Raw genomic sequence first — 12,867 nt, forward strand, 5'->3', positions numbered from 1 at the left:
TTGCCACTTAAAATTAGGTGAAATCGCAGTTTTAACTTTTAGCTATTTAAGGAAAATAGATACTGTACTAAAGCCATACTCGATGTGCACTGTTTATTAACAATTAAATTAAAAATGAGGGTATAAATCGCTAGTCATTTTATACCTAATAATAATTAAGTATAATTAACTTGGTCTTAAATTAATACAAATAAATTTGACGAATAAGCTTAGAACAATTAGATATATTTAATATATTTTGAAGAACATTTTATAAAAAAAACAATACAAAGTTTAAAATAAACTAATAAAGTCATGAAATAATATGCGTTTACTACCTTAATTTCTAATTTGTATCTTGGTAAACAGTGCACATCAAGCATGGCTTTAGTTTATGTTAATGTATCTAATTACCTAAGTATTTTTTCAAAATCTAATAAGAATTACTCTTAAAAGAAACGAGGATACAGACAAACTAACAAAGTATAAAAACCGGTGAAATCATAATCACTAACATAGTCGGGTAAAAAGTCAACTCATCAAACGTTTCGTCTTCGCCTAAATACATGACAAATATCTCCCTCCTTATTCCCCCTCTTACATAAAGTGACAATAAGTCCGTACAGTACACACACGGCGGCATTGTTTGTACACTCACACACGCGTCAAACCGGCTAGGTATTCGGTTTCCCGCCACCAGCGGGCACGCACACAAAACACCCAGTGCAAACAATACAAACACCAACACAAGTAAATTTAAACTCACCTCAAAATAAATCCATTAGAAAACACACTTGTTCAAACATTAGCTAGCGCTTAGCCTCGAAAACGCGTTGAAAAAACACTCACTCGCCGCAGCCGCTGTATGCTCAACACTTTTCAAAACTTTCGGTCCGGTATGAACTCCTCGGTTAACACCTTCCCTCGTATTCCCGCCAAAATTATTTAAAAAACCCGGCGAAGTTACCGAAAAAAGCGGCAGTCCGTTCGCGCCGGTAACAACTGTCTCACTAACAAAAATAATCTTAATTAACTTGACAAATTATTCGCGAATCAACTTCCGCAAACCGCGACTCGATCACTAGGACAGAAAAATAAAAGAAACACGCCGAGGCCCCAACACAATTATTAGCACACGTTGCGCGGTAAAAATAAACTATGATTAACTGCTATTAAGATTCGCGGAGACACCAGCGACATGCGAGTGAGCGCAGATAAAAAAATAATAAAAAAAAAAACAGATTATTGCCGGCAATAAAAATCGCGAATTTGTTTACCGGCGGTGCTATTTTCGTCGCTAGAATCGGTTCCGATATGAATAATTATCGGCTGCGAGCGAACATCGACGCATAGTTGTCGTTTCATATAGCGTGCGCGTTAAAACTGAGTCGAAAGGCTCGCCCCGTGGTAGAGCATAGCGCCGAATAAAATAAACAACAATATACCTAAATAAGCAGCACGACGGGCGCGGCGTGGTGTGCGTGCGCGCCGCTGTGTGCGTGTGTAAACAAGGGGCGACGCGGCTCGCATGACGTCCTGCCAATCGCAAATCTTACTTCCTTTTTAATTGTCTATGCCTGCGGACAACGCTTTATCTTTAAGACTGTAAGGACTAAGGACTTCAAACCTTTTACTAGCGCTTTATTCGTTAACTAGCTAACGCCGCGCAATTTCGCCCGCGTGGTTCCCGTTCCCGTAGGAATATGGATAATATATAACCTGTAGCCTTTCTCGATAAATGGGCTATGTAATACTGAAAGATTTTTTTCAAATCGGACCAGTAGTTCCTGAGATTAGCGCGTTCAATCAAACAAACTCTTCAGCTTTATAATATTAGTATAGATTGGAACTAAAGCTTCTGCAAAAGCGCGTTTCATGTTGGAGCTTAACCGGGGAAGTACTACCACTATAGTCCTGCCAAGCAGAAAAATGAAAGCAAAGCGAAATTACTGCTACAAAAGGTTTGTCTCTATAACTTAAGATAATGTCATGTTATAGGCGACGGTATTTCACTTAATATCAGATGAGAAAATTTAATATTATTATAATATATTTTTTAATATGATCAATATTCCTATTCAGATTACTGTGACTTTATCTTAATTCCGGTAATCTTTGTGTGAAGTATGCTTTTCGAAACCATGATATGGAAGTAAATCGCAGGTAATCTGGGTATTTTAGACAAAAATGTTTTCACACTGATCCACTTCTTCAATCCTCTGTTGATGAACTCAATAACTTTATAGAAGATTTTTCTAAAATCAAGTTATCGCATATAAAGAGTCTTTATTTCTGCTACTTACACAAATACAGACCCTACGAATTTTTTTAAAGAGTAACATTCATCAATCAACAATAATTCGAATTCTAAGTCAATACTATTTAGTATATACTATTTTGTTTTAAAACAACTATTTACTACATTGTCAGTATCATATTAAAAAAAAGATAATTAAAAAAAACCTCAGTACAAAAAATCAACTGATCCGTCCGAGCCCGACCTCCCCGCGAGAATAAACATATGACGTCACCGGCGGGTAAACAAACAAACAAACACATGCGCCGCGCTCATGTTTCCTTAATACAATTATTATTTCGAATGTGGAACGCGGGCGGGACGGACGCGGCCATAGACTATAGCGATTTATTTTTAATTTCGCGACCATAGATACTTAATGCCCAAGATATAATTAACTGAACAATCAATGTCAATGTTATTTAACAATTTACCGACAGATAGATTGACAAAAGTAACGGCTCACTGTGTTCCAGTAAGCGGTTACGGATCAATAAGGCTAAAGTTCGGTTCCTGTATGACGTCATCTGGCGCTGTCGTCAAATGACGTCAGACGACAGACAGTCGATTCTGTCTGGACAGCCTCCGCGTTCTGTAAAGTTACAGCGACGTGACATCGCTCATTTCCATGGCAACGTCGTTGTCAGTGACATTGTATTTTTGACATCCCATAGAAATAAAGTTCAAAATCTAATAAAACTTGTTACAGGCGAATATTTCGTCGACGAGTATAAAATAGCGGAATCGCACCCCAGGGGTGCGATTCCGCTATTTTACAGTCGACTGTCTGTCTGACAAACAACCATTTTAAAATTTTTAAATGTCTGTCTGTCTGTCCTAATCTTTGGAACGGCTGTACCGATTATTATGGGACTTTCACTGAAAGATAGAAGAAGTTCTTGATTGTAACATGTACTCTACTTTTCATCCCGGTAAAATCATGGTTCCCGCGGGATTTGTGAAAAACAGAATTACATTACGAAATATCGAATGTCCTCTAGTTTTTACCCGACTGCAAGAAGGGTTATGTTTTTCGCGCGTATCTTGTATGTATGTATGTATGTAATATTCTTTATTACCTCATATCTTCCAAACCACTGAACAGATTTTCGTAATTAGGATATCGTTATATTTGTCTCAATAACCCAAGTGTTCTTAGATATGTGAAACTAAAAAAAATAACAAGACGACTTGGAGACGCTAGACTCGAGGTGAAAAAAATTTTTTTTTCTAATATTACAATATGGGTATCAAATTCATTAACTTTTTGTGAGGATTCTAAAATGGTATATCATGGCCATGTTTATATCTAAGGTCCCGACTGTTTTCTAATTAGTTTTTACACTTCTGGACTGAGCTTGTTTTTTTTCTTTTCAGTTTTTTTATACTTTATGCAGACGGGTTTTTTTATTTGTTTAATTAATTTATTTACTAAGTATACGTATCTTTGTTTACATAATATCAATGGTCGAGGTTAAAATGTGGCGACGCAACGTCAACTCATTGTCTATGCGAATTAACTAGGTGCGTGTTTTGCACGAAAATTTGCATACCATTATAATACTGTTGGACAAAAGATATATTATAGATTACCTACATGAGCATTAGGCGTGTATTAAACATTTAATATTTATTTATAAATAACGGTTATTCACGAATTTGTAAGCGTACAATTTGTTATTGTAACAAATTTAGGTCGTAATTTTTTAATTTAATTCTAGTATTTTATTTTATACATAGCAGGCAATCTATTATCTTCTATCCAGGAAGTCCATTTGATTTTGGATATAGGGGGTCTGACGTTATTTATGATAGTTGCTACCAACGATTTTATACTATTAGACACGTTATCTAAATATATAAAACTCGATGGTGACTGACTGTCATAGTGATCTATCAACGCACAGCTCAAACCACTGGACGGATCGGGCTGAAATTTGGCATGCAGGTAAATATTATAACGTAGGCATCTGCTAAGAAAGGATTTTTATCAATTCTACCCCCAAGGGGATAAAATAGGGGATGAAAATTTGTATGAAACTTTGTCAATTTTGCGGCAATTTGGCTGAAATTTTTAATGAAAATAGATTTTACTCTGTATTAACACATAGGCTACTTTTTATCTCGGAAAAATCCATGGTTCCCGCGGGATTTGTGAAAAACTGAATTCCACGCGGACGATGTCGCGGGCGCTCGCTAGTTTGTCTATAAAATCACTGTAAAAGTGATCCGAATTTAGCTACTCTTACTTACTTATTTAGCGCACACATACAAAATTTTGTGTTTACTTACATTATATGTACAACAACTCAAAATTATAAACAATATGTAGGTATTATTTGTTTAAATAACTTTCGTTGTTTACTATGCGACTAAATGAAATAAGACTGTTCGCCTCAGTTTCGACGCGTTAGTGACATATCTAATACCATAATGTCTTTGGTGGCATACGTTGTTGACTTCCAGATGTAACAGACAGTTCTTAATATTTTTGTATATGAAAAATAAAAACAATTATAAACACCAAATATTTACCTTCAACGTTTCATATACAGTGAAGCGCGATTCCGCTATTTTACACTCGTCGACGAACTTTTCGCACACGTCATTATCGAATTTAAACTTTATTGGCCCAAAGTAAAGTGAACTTTAAGCAGCAGTGATTAGGTCCACTTTACTTTGTAGATAATTGAGGTTTAAATCTTAATCCATGTTTATGAATTTGAGGGTTAGTTTATAGGATGCACAAATTAAAATGTCACTAACAACGAAGTTGTCATGAACGCTATGTTATTGATAGGGCCACAGAATAAAGAATGATCCAGAATGAGTCATTACAAGCAGTGTGGTGAAGCCGGTGTAACCCAAAATAAAACAAACGTCGCGCGTCTTCTTGACATCCGCATTATAAATACAAACTTTTTAACCGACTTACAAAAAGGAGGAGGTTCTACGTTCGGCTGTATGTATGTTTTTTTTTTCATAATTCGTATTTCAAAATTGAACACTAACAAAAATTGCGTTAATTAATTAAAAAATACCAATTAAAAAATACTCCATCTTAATTCTTTAGTTTTTGTGAACAGTTTTTAATATATTTTAAAATTAAGACGCCATTATTCTTGTTAATATTTAAAATTACTGATACGACGTTTTGTGTCGTACTGACTCGATAATGTATTCGTTTTTGAATTTTGTATTTGGAACGGCTACGACACCGTCGTGTTCCGTGCGTTCTATCTGCCTATTAATCTTATATGTATATGTGGTTCTAATCTACTAACTACTAGGTACTAAATACCTTCAAAGCAAGAATAAATAAGCAGTTTCTAGGCAACCGCGTCCCATCCTAGACATAAATCCTTTCCACCAGGCATGATTGTAGGCAAACGCAAGCCTGGCGACCAGAAAAAAAAAATGTATTGTGGTGTTACTTCCGCGCAATGTGAATGAATACCAAGTATCGAGTGGGACCGAGGTAGTAGGTAGGTACCTACTCTTTAGTTTTATTTATTCGCCACAAAAAATAGTAACACGAGAGTCACGGAGTCATTCCACTTTGCGCCGCGCAAGGTTTTTAGAGATCCTTGGACATTTTGTTGACCAAATTATTAAATACACCTTTTCGACGTGACAACGTCTTATAATTCGATGAAGCCAGATGCAAACTCGAAAAAAGATGACGTCGCACGTCGTTCCCTCGCTTTAGGGTTGCCAACTTTTTTTACAAGAAAATATATTCTCGTCTATGAAGATTATTAAACAGTATTTTAGAAAAACGAACAGTATTTTATTTATCGATTGTTTTAAATATGGTAATTGGAACTTTCTTTTGAAAAACGCAACCATTCCATCAGTATTTTCTGACGTTGTCACGTTCAACTATCGTCAGTAAACCGTCTTTACAGACAACCGATTTTTTTTTTATTTCATCAACATTGAATCAAATCAAATCAAACATCATTTATTTTAAGTAGGGTTTTAGTTACAGTCAACAGTTTACAAGCACTTTTGACACGTCAGTTGACTATTTGTACAGATTCTACCACCGGTTCGAAAGGCAGGTTCTGCTGAGAAGAAACCGGCAAGAAACTCGACAGTTTTTTTTTAAGAAATCATACAGTATTATAATATACAATTGATGATAACATTACAATTTCTTATAGTTTTACTTTTTGTGTGAAGGTGGAAGCTGATCCAATGGCCTCCAAGCGCTTTTATCTTTAAGGAACTCATCAATGTTGATGAAATGCATTCCTTCTTCTTTAGCCGTCTTCTTCCATAGAGATCTTTTTTAATCCCTACAATTCAGCCCTTGACTACAATCTCACCTGATGGTAAGTGATGATGCAATCAAAGATGGAAGCGGACTAACTTGTTAGGAGTATGATGAAAATCCACACCCCTTTCGGCTTCTACACGACATCGTACCGGAACCCTAAATCGCTTGGCGGTACGTCTTCGCCGGTAGGGTGGCTAGCTAACTAGCCACGACCGAAGTTTTCCACCAGCCAGAACGGAAAGTTAAAAAAACGTTTAAATATAGTATGAAGTAAAACGAAAATCTATTTCTAAATAAATATTCATATATCGAATATGAAAATGCAACACTGCTCGAAAAAAAAGCGTCGCGTTTTAAAAACGCTGTCCTGTGAACATATATTTGGAAATGCATTTGTTGAATTTGACCGCTTTTTTGACGTCCGTTAAGAAAGCTCTCGTGCGAATGGCTTAAGAACGTTTCTCTACGGAACTCTTTACAAGAATTCAACTTCGAACTTGTCAGTTTTTTCACTACTTCATTCCCCTCAAATGTTTCTTTATTTTATTTTTTAAATGTTTATATGTAGTTGTTAAGTAACTAGGTAGGTATCTAGGTGTTTTGTAAGCCCTGAATTTGTACGGCCTAAGCCAGTAGATATTGTACTTTCGGAAGACAAATCTATAGTTGCAGTGGAAAGGTATATTCAGTCGTATTTTGTGTGGAACTCAAGGAGAAAAATTAAAACAGAAACATGTTTATAGTTTATCCTTTGTAAGTTAAAGCTCAAAACTCAGTATAATCTTACACGTACCGGTTACGTATCACCTCGCCGTCGTCGTCCACCCAATGTCCGACCGCTTCATTACGTCATTTTGAACTATCCGAGAGCTGGTAGATATTATTTTTGAGTAGGTATTTGAGCCAAGTAAAAAACCTGTCCGTTACCTCTCATATGATATTCTGGCTGGAGATTAGTAGGTTTTCATTTTAAGTATTGTTTTTTTTTCTATGCTATGAGGTAGCATAGACCCCGATACATGTTATGCTTAGATGCAAAGGTGTATCGGAAAGCGCAGCACACATTGGATCCCCAGCAACACTCCATGAGGCGTTCGGCGAGCTCGGCTGGCTGGAGTAACTCCAGCGGGGACCAGCACCAGAAGGACCTACGTACAACGGCCAACCCCTAGTGGCCAAGAGCGTAAAAGGCCCAGAAAAGAAGAAGAAGAGGCAGCATAGAAAAGGTTCAGGATAAGTTTTCAACTTTCATCAAATACCTATCTAAAAATATCCACTAACTCTCGGACATCCGAAGTGACATATGCGTGTTATTAACGAGCAAACGGCGAGATGACCGTACGCGGTAAGCGAGACGTAGCCGAGGCGATTCCAATACGTATCCGAGGCGTAATAATGAGTTTCGAACCGGCTTTTTTGGTAAAAGGTTTGTGGTTCCAAGGTGCTGGAATGAACTCTACCAGGTGGACTGACGACATTAAGCGAGTCGCAGGGATTCGCTGGATGCAGGCGGCTCAGTATCGTGATGTTTGGAAGTCCCTACAAACTATATGTATATATATGATATACTGCACTTAACATCAGGTGTGATCATTGTCAAACGCGAATAAATAATAAAAAACAAAAAATATGTAAATCACGGACGTAACTGGGTGTTGATAGCGCTATGACCGGGATACGAAACCGTGCCGAGCATCGTAGATAACACCTTCCAAATATATTTAAAAAAAATTGAAATAAATACAAATAGCTTTATTTTAGAGTAGTAGAACGCAGACAAAAATCTTTGAACGGTGAGCGTTGCTAGTAGGGGTATGGTTCCTAGCAACCCGCTTCCTATCTGGTTACCTTTTAAAAATCCACTAGATTTACGGACGTAAATAGTTTTATAACGCTTTTGCTCGTAAAGTATCGCTTATTACACTAATTTCAATATCGTAATGTATATCATTACGCATATGTGCCGTAATGTAAAGAAAAATGCACATGTGCCGTAATATAATATAAAACCTGTATCATCCATCTAAAAACGAACGGTACTTTTTTGAATCTTCGGGCTTCATCCGATTAAGTTTTTCTTAATTGGTCCAGGTGTAGCTGCTGGTGGTGGGAGGCTTCAGCCGTGGCTAGTTACCAGCATACCGGCAAAGACGTACCGCCAAGCGATTAGCGTTCCGATACGATGTGTATAGAAACCGAAAAGCGAATAGATTTTCATCCTACCCCTAACAAGTTAGCACGCTTCCATCTGAGACTGCATCATCACTTACCAACAGGTGAGATTGTAGTCAAGGGTTAAGTTGTAAAGAATAAAAAAAAAACATAATGGTTTTGTTAAGCCACCAGCAGGCGAATTCACTAACTTTGCTAGTTGACAATTGACATATTGTGATTTTATATACTTAACAAATACCATCCGGTGCCCTTCGTGGATATAGTATATAATGCATACAGTAGGTATATAACATTTCTCAGTTGATTTTATGTTTATTTTAATGGATTGTTAATAAGGACCAAATTAGTGAATAGGCTAGCAGGTCTATAGGCAAAGACGTAACGCCAAGCGATTTAGCGTTCCGGTTACCCACATTCGGTTCACTGCTGAGCTCGAGTCTCCTCTCAGAGTGAGAGGGATTAGGCCAATAGTCCACCACGCTGACCCAATGCGGATTGGCAGACTTCACACACGCAGAGAATTGAGAAAATTCTCCAGTATGCAGGTTTCCTCGCGATGTTTTCCTTCACCGATTGAGACACGTGATATCGTGTCATCCAGTGCCTACTAACAATTCTTCGAGGATATCATACTTATCCGCGCCACAAAAGAAGTCCCGCTTCTAAAACCTGAGCTAATATTGACAGTGCCTTACACAAATGACATTAAGACCGCCATTACCAAATGACAATGCGCGCCGTTAAGACATTAGCGCCGGTTAGACGTATTTCGTGGCGCGGAGTTTAAATAACATTTCTCAGTTGATTTGATGTTCATTGTAATAGGTTGTTAAATACCAAATTAGTGAATAGGCCAGCTGCAGGTCTATACTATACTTTGCTATAACTTTCTTGTATTAGTCAATACATTGAATGTGCAAGTGGAAGGACATAAGAGGAGAGGAAGGCCAAAGAAGAGATGGTTGGATTGTGTGAAAGAGGACATGAGTGTAAAAAGGAGTGGATGATGAGTCGACGAGTAATAGAGACGAATGGAAAAGATTGACATATTTTTCCGACCCCACTTAAGTGGGTTACGAGAAAGGAGATGATGATTATAGTCACTACATTAAAAATATATGCACACTGTACCTACTAAATCTCGAATATTGGCCAAAACACTATCCCCAAACCCAAATACACCTGTTAACCCAGTAGATAACGCGTACTAACCTTGGTGGGTGAACAAATATTTGGCGTATTCTGATCGATGATAACGTTGATAACGCTAAAATACATTGATAAGGCTAACACAGGGCGTGTGTGCTTTGTAATCTTTATTTTTATTTGTCTAACCAGCACACGTCTGTTACTTACCCATTTTTCCCGACAGAAAAAATACACTACAAGAAGAGTGTGATTTTCGCACACACAACTCGACATTGTAGACGTATTTTAGGTATTATTTGTTTAAATAAGTTTCGTTGTTTAATAAGCTATTAATAAAATTAAGACTAGATGTCGGTCTATGAGGCTTCATACAAAATTTTAAGATATTCAAAGAATTAACTAACTTTGTTTCTTTGATACAATAAGTGACCTCATGTGGATGTTTCGGTTTCGGACGAAATTGAGGCTGCAACTGAAATTCGGTTTCGGTTTCGGCCGTAAAACTGGTTTTGGTCGATCAATTTCTAATGAAATATTCAATTTAAGTATAGCTGAGCTGGCCCCCTCCCCCCCCTAGATAGAATCCTAAGTATCACTTACCATCCTTACCAAAAAAATCCTTAAAGACGACTTGCCGACACCCCGCGGTTTCACCCGCGCAGTTTCCATTCCTGTGGGAATACGGGGATAAAAGCCGCCTATGATACTCGCAAATAACGTGGCTTTCTAGTAGTGAAAGAATTTTAATTGTAGTGAAAAATCGGTTCAGTAGATCCAGAGATAATCTCTACAACACCACAAACTTTAACTCTTTAAAATGTTAGTACAGAAGACGCTCCTTATTCACGCTTCCTTTATTCACGTTTTCACTATTCGCAGATTCAAAAATTGCGTCCCAATTCCTGTATTCGCGGCTAAATATTTCGTTATTCGCGGATCTGACTGACGAAACTGACGTAAAATCTGCAAATTTAAACTTTAACTTGCAAATACCTATTGCCGAAATTGCGAATGGATGGTTTAAACACAGTACACATACTGTTTATGAATGCCACTGCTTAAAATCACTCTGAATAGAAGCTTTTAAAACATGTCAAGCAAGAAAAAATTTCAAAATTCTTCAAACCATTGTCTAAGACTGAAGATAATAGATTAAATAGTTAATCAATAACTTCAATTAATTGTTTTTTCGTATCCCATAGAATCCCATATAAAATACCATTCCATATTCACGGTTTCTTTATTCGCGACACATTTAGACAACGTACCCCCCGCGAATAATGAGCTTTTACTGTATAGTTAAAGAACATCCTTTTATGATGTCGGTTAAATAAAATATTATGTACTTAAGTTTAGTTATGTTAACGACAAATTCTAAGTAAAATCTGTGAAGTTATTTACTATACACGACGCCGCTTCCTAACTTGCATACGAAATATTTTTATAACCACCATAAAAACTCGTGCAAGCATCGAGTCGATTTTATAGTAGAGAGTTCCGTATATTTTCTAAACAGAATTTTTTTTTACATTAATTGGTATAATGTATAATAAATTCTGAGAGGAGAGTCGAGCTCTGCTAATGATGATGATGATGATGAAAATGAGAACGCTGGAGCGAACTATGCTTGGTGTTTCACTGCGTGATCGAATCAGAAATGAGGAGATTCGCAGACGAACCAAAGTCACTGACATAGCTCAGCGAGTCGTGAAGCTGAAGTGGCAATTTGCAGGCCACATAGTTTGAAAAGCACAAAAGCACATAGTTTGATGGACGTTTAGGTCCCAAGGTGCTGGAATAGCGACCCCGCACCGGATAGCGCAGTGTTGGTCGACCCCCCACTAGGTGGACCGAGGACATCAAGCTGGTTGTCGGGAGCCGCTGGTTGCTGGTGGCCGTTGTGCTTGGAAGTCCATGCAAGAGGCATATGTCTATCAGTGGACATCCATCGGTTGATAATGATGATAAAGGTCGTTGCTAGAAGTAAGAAGAAGAATAGGAACAATGAAAGTTAGCATTGATTTTCTCGCAAATGAAATCCGCTATAGTCTAGCAAGTTCGTTGATGACACTCCCATGATATGCGGGCGACGGGGGGAAAGACTGCGCGGGTGTGAAATCGTGCGTGCGGGGAAGTGAGGTGCATAAGAGCCTCCCGCACTAGGGCAGTAATAAAACATATGACGTTGTATAGAAGCCCGCGCACTAGGCAACCACGAATTAAAGTGCGAGGGGGCTCTCAGTTGTGGGTTTTTCATTCATCACTACACGCCCCCCGGACCGCACGGACTAATGGGAGTGTTATGAACAAAGTTGCCAAGCTATACAGTTTAGTTTGTCTTTTATCGATTTACAGAATATGTTCACAAGAACTACATATTCGTTTTGACATATCTCATAGATAGATAATAAATGAAGTAGTACTGAACTCTAAAAAATAGATACAATGAATATTTAAATACGTGTTGATATGTTGAATTTTTATTTGCTAGTCTCGCATAGGGCTGTCTCCTTCAGACTATTTGTTTGCGAAATTGCAAATTCAAATAAATTCAAATTCATTTATTTCAATTAGGCTTGGTTTATTACATCATGATTTAATGGTGGTAAGTAAAGTCAAAAACTTAAAATTAAAGTTACGAGAGCTGGAAGAAGCTATGATCAAGTTGAGGTGGGATATTATAGGGTTATCGGAAGTCCGAAGAGAGGGGGAGGGCTCGATATTCCTCGAATCCTGCAACTTGTTTTACTACCGGGAGGACGACCACCAGTCCCAGGGTGGTGTCGGATTTGTCGTTCACAGGTCCCTCGTGAACAATGTTGTGCAAGTCGAGAGTGTGTCGAGCTGGGTAGCAGTCCTGGTCCTCCGAATTACTAAACGGTATTCGTTGAAGGTTATACAGATTTACGCACCGTCCTCGACACATCCCGACGAGGAGGTAGAGGTAGGTATTGTATGAGGATATTTCTAAAGCCATACATGCCTC

At 37.8% G+C, this 12,867-nt stretch overlaps 1 protein-coding gene across 3 annotated transcripts in view; it reads right to left on the reverse strand.

The window, feature by feature from the left end:
- Positions 1 to 1,403, reverse strand: part of LOC112048259 (forkhead box protein P1) — a 91,935-nt gene extending 90,532 nt beyond the window's left edge. Inside the window, exons 1-2 of one of the 3 annotated variants that reach the window (XM_024085732.2) lie at positions 1,257 to 1,403; positions 746 to 989 (exon numbers count right to left, since the gene is read on the reverse strand). The gene's annotated coding sequence lies outside the window, so the exon portion shown is untranslated. Of the gene's footprint in view, positions 1 to 745 lie in introns of all 3 variants that reach the window. The other 2 variants (XM_024085733.2, XM_024085730.2) reach the window with 2 other exon arrangements.
- Positions 1,404 to 12,867: the final 11,464 nt, after the last annotated feature.

Source organism: Bicyclus anynana, chromosome 25 (assembly GCF_947172395.1).
Source record: "Bicyclus anynana chromosome 25, ilBicAnyn1.1, whole genome shotgun sequence".
Lineage (NCBI taxonomy): Eukaryota > Metazoa > Arthropoda > Insecta > Lepidoptera > Nymphalidae > Bicyclus > Bicyclus anynana.